Raw genomic sequence first — 13,432 nt, 5'->3', positions numbered from 1 at the left:
AGCTGGAGAGGGAGAAGGATGGGAATAAGTTAAATTGCCACAAAGCTCACCAATTCAGCCACTTTTCTTGAATAAATATTCCCTGGATTGCTACAATCCTTTGGTTAATTTCTAGAGTTCTGAAAAAGTGGATTTTGACCATTTTTGCTACTTTTCCCATTGCTTTTATGGAGGAGAGAATTTTCTGAGGTCCTTGCTGACCTCATTCAGCTATAGTAATCTTTGGGATAAGAATGTAATTTTATTTTGTAGTTTTATTTTGTCAAATTTTTGAATTTTCCACAATACACATGTGATGTGTGTATGATAAAAGTGGTGATTTTTGTAAAAAAGAAACAAAATCTAAAACCAAAGCCCATGAGACTTTTAGTTACCATCTCATTGGAAATATGGCTATTCATCCAAGGATCATAATTTAGAAATTGTATATTCTTTCAACATTTCCCCTATTGTTTATTTCAGTTATCACTGTCAATTTACCTCTAATTACTAAAATAAAGCCTTTATAAAACCTAAAAATGTCTACATTTTTGTGGGGACAGCAAGGAAAGGGCATGGTGGAGTGACTGTAACTTTCCAGTTAGATTTGAGAGAGAGAATTTCTTGGGATGGAGGGGTAATTGGTAGAGTGACCATATGTCTTGGTTTTCCTGGGACAATCCTGGTTTATACCTGTTGTCACCATGTAATAATTAACAGCACCAATTTTCACTCTCAAAAGTGTCCCAGTCTGGATGATAAATTATATGGTCACTGTAGTTTACTGGATGCAGAAGAAGAAGATAAAGCCAGCAGAGGCCACAGGGGCTGCTGCAAGAATGGCAAACATGGGGTACCAGTCTGGTATCAGGAATGAACCTGGAGATGAGCATTGAAAGACCTGAGCATAGCTCCCCTCTAAAGTAGAGAGTTCTCCAAACAGGTTTTCATGTATTCTTTGGACCCCTTTTGCATAAATTCTATGTTCAAACTAACTCTTCCTACATTACTCTAAGGCAGTCTCTAAGTCTTCCTCCCACCTGCTCTGGCTCACAGGGTAATTCAGGTCCACTTCCAGGTTCTTCCAGACATTTCCCATTTATCACTGATGAGAGCAACAATTTGAAATTCCCTCTCTGGGCTTCCTGGGCGGGGGTTTGGCTTGGGGCTTGTGACACTGAGTTTTCTGTGTGAAGGAAATCCTGCTATAAAAGTCTTCCTGGTTTCCGGGGCTCGGCTGAAGCGTCTTTGGAAGTTCAGGGGAACTGACTCATGTTGGTTTCAAGAACCTAGGTAAGTGAACAAGTTTGGAGGCACAGAATCTGAGTCCTGCTGCCTAGAGCTTGGTGATAGATGGTTCCTGGGATTCAAGATGGTTATTCAATGCAAACTCTTATTGTGGGGAAGAGCCTCCTTTGGATTCCTCTGGTTGGGGGGGTGGGGTGGGTAGGAGGTGGCATATTTCAGTATCTTAAGCTTTTGGAGAAGACCACCTGGCAGAAATGTTCTTTGGGGCAAATATCTGGAGTTTGCTCACTAAGAGAATAAAACATAACCGAATCTGAGAAACTAATGTGAATACCACAGCAATGTAAACCCTTTCTACAAAAGGAATCCTTGAACAAAGTAGCCAGGAGACAAGAATGGTGCCACCCTCTAAACCTATTCTGACTCTCCAACATTAGGATAATACAGACACAGAGCCTGGGATGTGGATAAAGCAAAGCTTTTTCAGAAAAAAGCCTGCTGATTAGGTATGGGACAAGTTGGCAGGTGGAGTCAAGCCACTCACATAATATTGGACCACATTAAACTAGATTCAGCTGGAGGAAGACTTGTTTAAAAGCTATTCTTAGAGTATCTACCCAAGTATCTGCCTTATTCATCTTTTTTTTCCTTTTATTCTTTTATGTAATGTATTGAGTTACGTCAATTGATTGTCACGTTAAGCCAATCTTCTACTCCTGATATAAACCCCACTTGGTCATGTTGTACTATCATTTTTATCTATTGCCCCATTCAGTTTTATTAATCCTTTGTCTATGTTTATGTGTCTGTGTTCATGAGGGATATTGGGCTGGAGTTTTATTTTGTTATAATGTATTTGGCTTTGGTATCAGAGTATTGCTAGTCTCATAAAATGAATTGAAAATTGTTTCCTCCTCTACTTACTGAGAGTTTATGAGATTGGTATTATTTCTTACTTAAATATTTTATTTAACCTTCTGAGCCTGGAGATTTCCTTGTGGGAATATTTTTTACACTAAACTTTATTGAAGTATAATTTACATAAAATAAAACGCACCAATTTTATGCATACAATTCAATGAATTGCGACAAATGTATATACCCATGTAACCACACCTGCAACCCGTTCCCGCATCCTTAAAAGTTCCCCTGTGCCCTGTTCCAGGCACTATATCTTAAACCAGTTCTAGGCTATACTACTGATCTGCTTTTGTCACTGTAGATAAGTTTTGCCTTTTGAATTTCATTTAATTGGAATCATATGGTATAGTTCCTGTTGCTTATCATAATATTTTTGAGATTTATCCTAGGTGATTGTAGGTATCAGAACTTAGTTTCTTTTTATTTCTGAGTGCGGATATACCACAATCTGTATATCCATTCATCTGTTAATTCACATTTGGTTTATTTTCAGACTTCAACTACTATGAATAAAGCTGCTATCAACATTCATGTAGAAGAAGCCTATATATGGACATCTGTTTTTATTTCTCTTGAGTAAATAGGAGTAGAATTGCTGGATGTTGTATGGTAAGTATATGTTTAACTTTGTAAGGAATTGCCAAACTGTTTGCTAAAGTGATTTAACATTTTACATTCCTACCTGCAATATATGAGTTCCCATTTCTCCACATTTTCTCCAACACATAGTATTATTGCTCTTTTAAATTGTAGTCTTTCTAGTGGATGTATAGTGATAAATTATTATGGTTTTAGTTTGCATTTCTCTGACTAATGATGTTGATGTTGTATATCTTTTCATGTGCTTATTGGCTAATTACATATCTTATTTTGTGAAGATTTGCCAAATCCTTTAGTCATTTTCAAATTGGATAATTTGTTTTCTTTTTATGGAGTCGTATAAATTCGTTTTATATTCTGTATACAAATCCTTTGATTTATGTGTTGTGAATACTTGTTCTTTTTTTTTGTAAGTTAAAATTTTCAAGAAATTTCTCCATTTCATCTAGGTTGTTGATTTACTGGCATAAAATTCTTCATAAAATTATGTTCTTATCCTTTTAATATCTGTAGAATTTATAGTGAGAACCCCTTTTCATTTCTGACATTTGTGGTTTGTGTTCTTTTTTTATTCTGATTAGTTAGGGTTTTGCCAATTTTGTTGATCCTTTCAAAGGTATACCTTTTTGCTTTAATTTTCTCCATTATCTATCTGTTTTCTATTTTGTTAATTTCTGTTCTAATTTTTATCACTTCTTTCCTTTTATGTATTCTGTGTTTACTTTGCTTGTCTCTTTCTAGTTTCATAAAGTTGAAACTTAGGTCATTGATTTCAGATCTTTCTCCTTTTCTGTAAATTTTAAGTTTCCTTATAAGCACTGCATTAGCTGCATCCCAGAAATTTTAATATATTATATTTTCATTGTCATTCAGTTACAAACACTTTCTTGTTTTCCTTGTGATTTCATCTTTAACCCTGAATTATTTATAACTTTATTGTTTAATTTACATCTATTTGGGGTTATGAAGACCATGTGAAAGAAACTTGAACTCCCCTTGACATTTTATTTAGTTCCAGTGATCTGTAAGCCTTATTTCCTGCCTGTGTTTGTTGACTACTGAAGTATCCTGATAAAGCTCAATCCCCCCACTCATGACCCTACAAACACATGTGCCCACTGATGCCTTTTTGAAATTTTGTGCTGGGTGGAACCTCTTTCAAGTCTCACACTGGTAGGTCTTCCTCCTTTTAAAATGTTGCACCCTCACTATTCACTCACTTCTCTGTTCTGGACTTTTTCCCAGAGAGGATCATCCTCCCAACCCTCATTTTAGGACTTCCCCGCTTGTGTGAATAATAAATCTTTGATCATACCGAAGGATTACTGTCATGTTGACAACCAAACATAATGAACATAAACTTGGAGAGCCCCATATCAACGTGGAGTTGCTATAAACAGGGGTTTTACTGAGTTCTAATTTAATGTTTTTGTAGTCAGAGGATATACTCCGTGTGCTTTCCATCCTTTTACATTTACTGAAATTTGTTTTATGGCCCAACATATAGTTTATTGTGGTGAATGTACCATGTGAACTTGAAAAGAATGGGCATCCTAAAATCACTGGGCATAGTGCTCTACAAATACCAGTTAGGTCAATTTGGTTAATACAGTTGTTCAACTCTTCTATATCTTAACTGATTTTCTGTCTGTTTGTTCTATCAATTATTGAGAAAGAAATGTTGAACTCTCCAAATAAATTGTGAATTAGTCTGTTTCTCCTTTTAATTCCATTAGTTTTTGCTTCACTTATTTTGCAGCTCTGTTACTAGGTGTATGAACATTTAGGTTTGTTATGTTTAGATGAATTGATTGTTTTTTCCTTAAGAAATGTCTTTGTGATGGGAAGAATTTTAATATGACCCACAATATTTTCTGCTCCCCCCCCCCACCCTCCCAGTGTACTAGCCATGCATAACCTCCAGGACTGTGAAAATAATGGATTTTACTCTCAGAATTAGGTTAAGTTATATGGGAACTCTTGACCTTAAGATGGGAAGATTATCTGGGTAAGCCTAATCCTATCACATGAAAGTAAAGAGTTTTCTTCTGGTCAAAGAAGAGGATGTTAGAGACCTGAACATGGGAAGGATTCCACATACTTTTGCTGGCTTAAATATGGAGGGGGTCACATGTCAAGGAATGCAAGCAGCCTGTAGGAACTGAGAGCAGCCCCTGGCTAACAAACTGCAAAATAATTGAGGACCTCAGTCTTAGAAAACACAAGGAACTGCCAATAACAAGAGTGAGGCTAGAATCATATTTTCCCCAAGAACTTCAGTTGAGAATTCAATCTAGCCAATATGTTGATTTCAGCATTGTAATACCCTGAGTAGAGAAACTAGCCATGCTGCCCTAGACTGCTGACCTACAGAACTTTGAACTAATGAGCGGGTATTGTTTTAAGCCATGGAGTTTATGACAATTTGTTACACAGCAATAGAAAACTAATACAACCCTCTGTATCTCTGGAAATATTCTGTACTATGAAGTCTATTTTCTGTGATATTAATATAGTCACTCCAGGATTCTTATGATTAGTGCTTGCATGTTAGATCCCTTTTCACCCTTTTATATTAATCTGTTTTATTATATATCAGGTATGTTTCTTTTAGCCATTATATGGTTGGGTTTTGTTTTGTTATCCACTCTGACAATACCTACCTTTTGGATATTGGATATTTTGTTCATTCATACTTAATTTAATTATACATGGTTTGGCTTATGTCTACCATCTTGCTATTACTTTTCTATTCACTTTATTTGATCTTTGTTCCCTTTTCCCCTTTTCTGCCTTCTTTTGAATTAATTGTTTATTTTTTGTGTTTCATTTTATCTCCTCTGTTGCCTTACTAGGTATGCCTCTTTGTTTTGTTTTTCAGTGATTGTTCTATGGTTTATGCTATGCATCTTTAGCTTATTATACTTTATCTTAAAATAATATTCTATCATATTAATTATGCAAATGTATACTTTTAATTATCCCCTCCTGTCCGTAGTCATGCAATTTACTTCTATCTATAACTTTCACAGTACATTGTTATTATTTTACTTCAAACAGTCAATTACACTTTAAAGAAATTACAAAACTGAGAAAAAAATATTTTACTCTCATAGCAATTCTGATGCCCGTTATTTAGAGGGAAATGTAGGTCTAAGGTTCCATATAGCATCATTTCCTTCAGACTAAAAGGATTCCATTAGTTTTTTTTTATTACATTAGTGCTGGAGACAAATTACTTCAGTTTTGCACTTGTCTGAAAATGTGTTTACCTACACTTTAAAAAAAACTTTTTATTTTTGAATAAGTTTAGATTTACAGAAAAGTTGCAAAGATAGTACAGAAAGTTTTCATAAGCACCTCATTATTTACACTATCGTTAGCATCTTGTGTTACCAACATACATTTGTCAAAACTAAGGAACCAGTTCTGGTACATTTCTATTAACAAAATCCCAGACTTTATTTGGATTTCACCAGTTTCCTGTTCGGGACTCTTATGCATGGTATCATATTTTATTTGGTTGTCACATCTCCTTAGCCTCCACTGGTCTGTGACAGTTTCTCAGTCTTTCTTTACTTTTCATGACCTTGAAAGTCTTGAGGAATATTGGTCAGGTATTTTGCAGAATGTTCTTCAGTTTGGATTTGCTTGATGTTTTTTTTCATGATTAGACAGGGGCTATGGGTTTTTAGAAAGAATACCCAGAGGGGAAGTGCACTTTTCATTATAACATATCAGGATGTACCTGATATCACTGGTGATGTTAACCTTGATTACTTGGTTAAGATGGTGTTTGCCAGGTTTCTCCCTGGTGCCATTGATGCATCTTCCTTTCCACACACTGTTCTTTGAGATGAGTCATTAAGCCTAACCCAACCCTCACTTGAGGAGGAATTAAGTTCTACCTGCTGGAAGAGGGAGTAGTATCTACATATGTTATTTGGAATTCTTATCTAAAGATTTGTATCTTCATTTATGTATGTATGTATATATTTAGTTATTTATTTATATCAATATGGACTCATGTATATTTATTACATACATTGGTTTATTATCCAATACTGTTCCACTGTTCTTTTGGCATGCCCCCATTCTTTTGTTTTTTGAACACTTTTTGCTTCTGCTACTACAAGATGCTCTGGACACATCTTGTGTTTTCCCTGCCCCAGCCTCAGAATCAACCATTTCTCTAAGCAGCCCCAGTTTTTTTTTTTTTTTTTTCCTAACCTTGAAAGAGGAATTTAGAAAACAAAATCTGGCCACTGGGTTTACTCATTGCTAGTGTAGCATTGCTTGTAGGCCTTCTTAGCAGAGACAGCGAGGTAATACATGTACCCTGAAAACTCATAAATGCACACCTTAATTGATTTAATAATTGTTTCTGCTTCTGTGTACCTGTGTGTATCTGTATATATGCCAAACATACATGTGAATATGTATATATATGCATATGCGTGTGTGTGTGTGTATGACAAACATGTATTTCACATTGATGCTTCTGACTTCAACTCAGTACCACAGGCTCATTCTAGCATTCTAGCCTTCCTTTCTTCTTTTTGTCACTTCTCTGTCAAATAGTGAGAAACCTGGTTCCCACCATCCACCATTTACTTAATTGTTCAATCCTTGTAGACATAATAAAGCAATTTCAGAATTGTTAACCTTTACTCCCACAAGAGACAACTTTGTCAACTTTATCAACAGTGCTTAAGCACTTACATTTTCTAGTCAAAAGGCAGTATTCCAATGTTACTTAGGTCAGCAAATTTTCCCCCAAACCCTTCAGTGGGTTATATCATACATTTGTATTATAGTTAGATTTATTTGTCACAGTTTGCATTCCATCCTGAGATTCCCAACATCCTGGTTGAGGTATTTCCATAACTATATATCTTTATATCCGTATCTAAAATCATTGTTTAGATTTCTGTAATGTTATAGTAATAGTAAGTCTTAAAATCAGGTAATTCTTCTTCAGAATTGTTTGGCTATTCTAATGCCTTTAACTTTCCATATGAATTTTATAATAAGCTTGTTGCAGTCTACAAAGTAGTTGGCTAGGATTTTGATTTGGGATTGCATTGAATCTATAGACCATTTGGGTAGAATTGACATCTTAACAATATTGAGTCTTTCAAATCATGAACATGATATATTGCTCCATTTATTTAGATCTTTTATTTCCCTCATAATTGTTTTCTTCATACAAATATTGCACATATCTTATTAGATTTATGCCTAAGTACTTTCTAGGGGATGGAATTATAAATGGTATATTTTTAAAAATTTTGAGATTCCAGTTGTTCATTGCTTCTATGTAGGAATACATTTGACCTTTGTATGTTAACTTTGTGTCCTGCAACTTTGCTAAATTCACTTGTTAGTTCCAGGACGTTTTTTGTAAAATATTTGAGATTTTCTGTATACGTAATCTTGTCACCTGTGAATAAAGACAGCTTTATTTATTCTTATTCCAATCTGTATGCCTTTTATTTCTTTTATTGTCTTATTGTACTAGCTAGGATGTCAAGTAAAATGTTGAATAGGAGTAGTAACGGGATCTTTATGTTGTTCCAGATCTGAAGCATTCTATCTCTCATTATTAAGTATGATGTTAGCTGTAGGTTTTTCTTAGATACCTTTTATTAGGTTACGGAAGTTCCCTTCTATTCCCAGTTTGTTGAGCATTTTTATCATGAATGGATGTTGAATTTTGTCGGAAGTTTTTTCTGCATCTACTGATATGGCCATATAAATTTTCTTATTTAGCTTATTATTATGGTGAATTACATTGATTGAGTTTTGAATATTTAACCAACCTTGCATTCCTAGGATGAACTGCAGTTGGTCATATGTATTATCTTTTTTATATATTGCTGGATTCAATATTATAATATTTTGTCAAGCATTTTTGTGTCAAAGTTCATGAGTGATATTGGCCTTTAGTTTTGTTTTCCTGAAATATCTTTTCCTGATTTTTGTGTTAAGGAAAGTCTGGCCTCATTAAATAAGCTTGGAAGTGTTCCTTCCTTTTCTATTTTATGAAAGAGAATGTGTAGAGTTAGAGTTATTTCTTTCTTAAATATTTGGTAGAATTCCTGATGAAGCCACCTGGACATGGATTTGTTTTCTCTTTCAAGGGGAGGGTTTAACTACAAATTCAATTTCTTTAAAAGATACAGGACTACCAGGTCTTTCTTATCTATTCCTTCTTTACTGAGTGTTAAGTTTTGGTAATTTATGTGTTTCAAAAAAAATTAGTCTATTTTATCTAAGTTTTTGAATTTTTGGACATACAGTTGTTTGTAAAATTTCCTTATCATTATTTTAATAACTGTGGAATCCCTGATGATATCTCTTTTTTCATTCTAAAATTGGTAATATGTTTCTTTTATCTTTTTTCTTGGTTTGTGTGGTGTGACAGTTAAGTTCATGTATCAACTTTGCTAGGATATGATGTCCAGTTTTTTGGTTAAGCAAGTACTGGCCTGATTGTTACTGTGAAGATATTTCATGGATTTAAATCATCATTTCGTTAATAGTATCATTGGTTGATAACATCTGCAATCAACAAAGGAGATTGCTTTCATCAATGAGGGAAGTCTCATCTAATCAGTTGAAGACCTTTTAGGGAGAACTGATGATTTCAGCAGTCAGAAAGAAGGATTTCTATTTCTACTTCAGTCAGCCACTTTCTGTTTGGGGGATTCATCATAACTTTCCTCAGAGTTCCCAGCTTGCAGCCTATCCTACAGAATTTGGACTTGCCAATCTCCACAGTTACATGAGTCAATTCCTATAATAAATATAATAAATCTCATAATGTTCACTATATATATATATATCCTGTTGATTCTGTTTCCCTGGAGAACTCTAACTAAAATATCTGGTTAGAGGTTAATCAATTTTATTGATCTTTTCAGTGAATCAGTTTTTTATTTCATGTATTCTATTGTTTTTCTGTTTTCAAGTTCATTGCCTTCTGATACACTTTCTAAAAAAAATTCAGTTTTATTGAAATATATTCACATACCATACAATAATCCATGGTATACAATCAACTTCACAGTATGATCATATAGTTATGCATTCATCACCACAATCTATTTCTGAACATTTTCCTTACATCAGAAAGAATCAGAATAAGAATAAAAAATTAAGGTAAAAAAAGAACACCCAAACCATCCCCCCCATCCCACCCTATTTGTCATTTAGTTTTTGTCCCCATTTTTCTACTCATCCATCCATACACTAGATAAAGGGAGTGTGATCCACAAGGTTTTCACAATCACACTGTCACCCCTGTAATCTACAGTATTATACAGTCGTCTTCAGGAGTCCAGACTACTGGGTTGGAGTTTGGTAGTTTCAGGTATTTACTTCTAGCTATTCCAATACATTAAAACCTAAGAGGTGTTATCTATATAGTGCATAAGAATGTCCACCAGAGTGACCTCTCGACTCCATTTGAAATCTCTCAGCCACTGAAACCATTTTGTCTCATTTTGCATCCCCCTTTTGGTCAAGAAGATTTCTGATAAAATTTTATTATTTCTTTCTGCTCACTTTCGGCTTAATTTGCCCTTTTTTCTCTAGTTTCCTAAGGTGGAAACAGATTATTGATTTTAAATCTTTCTTCTTTTATAATATATGCATTCAGTGCTATACATGTCTGCCCGAGTACTGTTTTTACTGCATTCCACCAATGTTATTGGTTGTATTTTCATTTTAATTTATTTTACAATATTTAAAAATTTCCCTTAAGACTTCCTTTATGACCCATGGGTTATTTAGAAGCATATTGTTTAATTTTCAAATTTTGAGGGGATTTTCCAGATATCTTTGTTATTGAGCTCTAGTTTAATTCTTTAATGATCTGAGGATGCACATTGTATGATTTTTAGTCTTTTAAATATAAGATTTATTTTATGGCCCAGAATGTGGTATATCTTGGTAATTATTCCATGTGTACTTAAGAAGAATGTGTATTCTGCTATTGTTAAATGGTGTGTTCTATGAAGATCAATTAGGTCAAGTTAGTTGATAGTGCTTTTCAGATCTTTTACATAGTTATTGATTTTTCTGCCTACTTGTTCAGTTATTGAGAAATAGATGTTTAAGTTTCTGTGGTGGTTTGAAACTGTTATTCACCCCAGAAAAACATGTTCTTAAAGTTAATTCCTTCTTAAGTGTAAATCCATTGTAAGTAATACCTTTTGATGAGGCTACTTCAGTTAAGGTGTGACCCACCTCATTCAGGATGGATCTTAATCCTATTATTGGAGTCCTTTATAAATGGAATGAATATAGAGAGACCAGCAGACACTGTCATGTGTCTTGCCGTGTGACAGAGGAGCCAGGGATTGCTGGCAGCTCTTCTACAGGAAGAAAGCATTGCCTGGGTGATCCCCTGATTTAGACATTTTCCTGACCTCAAACTGTTAGTGAATAAATTCCCATTGTTTAAACCTGAGCCATTTCATGGTATTTTCTTTAATCAATCTAGAAAATTAAAAGAGTCTCCATCTATAATTGTTGATTTATCCACTTCTCCTTTTAAAATGATCAATTTTTGCCTCATACATTTTGAACATCTTTTGTTAGATACATATACATTTGGGATTGTTATGTTTTCTGGAGAATTAACCCCTTTAGCACTTTGTATTGTTCCTCTTTATTATTCCTGATAATCTTCCATGTTCTGAAGTCCACTTTGTCTGAAATTAATATAGCTACTCCTACTTTCTTTTGGTTAGTGTCTGTATGATATAACTTTGTCCATCCCTTTACTTTTTATAATTTAACTCTTTTAAAAAAACTTTTTGTTGTATTAGCAATTATACAGGACAAAACTTCCCATTTTAACCACATTCAATTGTGCTATTCAGTAGGATTAATTATATTCCCAATATTGTGCTACCATCACTGATATCCATTGCCCCTAGTTTTTTACCACATCAGAAACAACTCACTCATTAAGCTATAATTCCCTCTTCCTGCCCCTCCCTCCAGGTCCCCAGTAACTTAAAACCACCATCTCTCTCTATGAAGTTTGCTTCTTCTAGGTATTTCATATAAGTGAGATCAAACAATATTTGTCTTTTTCTGTCTGGCTTATTTCATTCAACATGAAGTCTTCAATGTTCATCCATGCTATACCATGGATCAGAACTTCCTTCCTTTTTAAGGCTGAATAATATCCCATTGTATGTATGTACCATATTTTATCAGTTCATTCATTGATGGACACCGGGATGCATCCACCTTTGGGCTATTGTAAATAATTCTGTTATAAACATTGGTATACAAATATCAGTTTGAGGCCCTGCTTTCAATTCTTTCAGGTATATACCAAGAAGTAGAATAGCCAGGTCATATGATTATTCTATTTTTAACTTTCTGAGGATCCACCAAACATTTTCACAGTGGCTGCACCATTCTACAGCATTGTATAAGTGTTCGTATATCTCCACATTGTACCAACCCAACACTTATTATCTTCTGGTTTTTAAAAAAATAATAGTCATCCTAGTTGGTGTGAAGTGGCATCCCATTGTGGTTTTTATTTGCATTTCCCTGATGACCAATGATATTGAGCATCATTTCATGTGTTTATTGCCTATTTGTATGTCTTCTTTGGAGAAATATCTATTCACGTCCTTTTCTCATTTATTACTTGGGTTATTTGTCTTTTTGTTGTTGAGTTATACCAACTCAATTCCTTATATATTCTGGATATTAAGCCGTCATCAGATATATGGTTTACAATCATTTTCTCCCATTTTGTGAGCTGTCTTTTCACTTTCTTGATGGTGTCCTTTGAGCAAATGTTTTTTAATTTTGAAAAAAATCCATTTTATCTATTTTGTTCTTTTGTTGCTCCTACTGTTGGTGTCATAGCTAAGGAATCACTAACAAATACAAGGTTATGATGGTTATCCTCTTTTTTTTTTCTTGGAGTTTTATGGTTTTATGGCCCTTGATCCTTTTAGAGTTAATTTTTTACATGGTGTGAGGTAGGGATCCAACTCCATTCTTTTGCAAGTGAATATCCAGTTTCCCCAGAAGCGTTTGTTGAAAAGACCATTCTTTCCCCAATTAATGTACTTGCCACCCTTGCAAAAAATCAGTTGGCCATAGATAAATGGCTTTATTTCTGAATGATCAATTCTATTCCAATGGTCTGTATCTCTACTTGTAATCACACTGTTTGATTACTATAACTTTGTAGTAAGTTTTGAAATCAGGAAGTGAAAGCCCTCTAACTTTGTTTTTCCTTCCAAAATTGATTTGGGTATTCAAGGCCACTTGTGATTCCATATGAATTTGAGGATTGGCTTTTCCATATCTGCAAGAAAGGCTGCTGGAATTTTGATAGGTGTTGCATTGAATTTGTAGGTGGCTCTGGGTAGTATTGACTTCTTAATGATATAAAGGTATCCTATCTTTGAACATGGGATGTCTTGCTATTTATTTAGGTGTTATTTTATTTCTTTCAGTAATGTTTTGTGGTTTTCAGCACACAAATCCTTCATCTCCTTGGTTAAATTTACTCCTAGGTATTTTATTCTTTTGTGAGCTAGTATGAATAGGATTTTTTTTTTTTTTTAGTTTCCATTTTAGAGTGTTCTTTGCTGGTGTATAGAAACACAACTGATTTGTGAGTGTTAATTGTGTAGCC

The sequence above is a fragment of the Choloepus didactylus genome, chromosome 5, assembly GCF_015220235.1.
Source record: "Choloepus didactylus isolate mChoDid1 chromosome 5, mChoDid1.pri, whole genome shotgun sequence".
NCBI classification, from domain to species: Eukaryota; Metazoa; Chordata; class Mammalia; order Pilosa; family Megalonychidae; genus Choloepus; species Choloepus didactylus.
The sequence above is the reverse complement of the archived record's forward strand: the minus strand, read 5'-3'. Positions refer to the sequence as shown.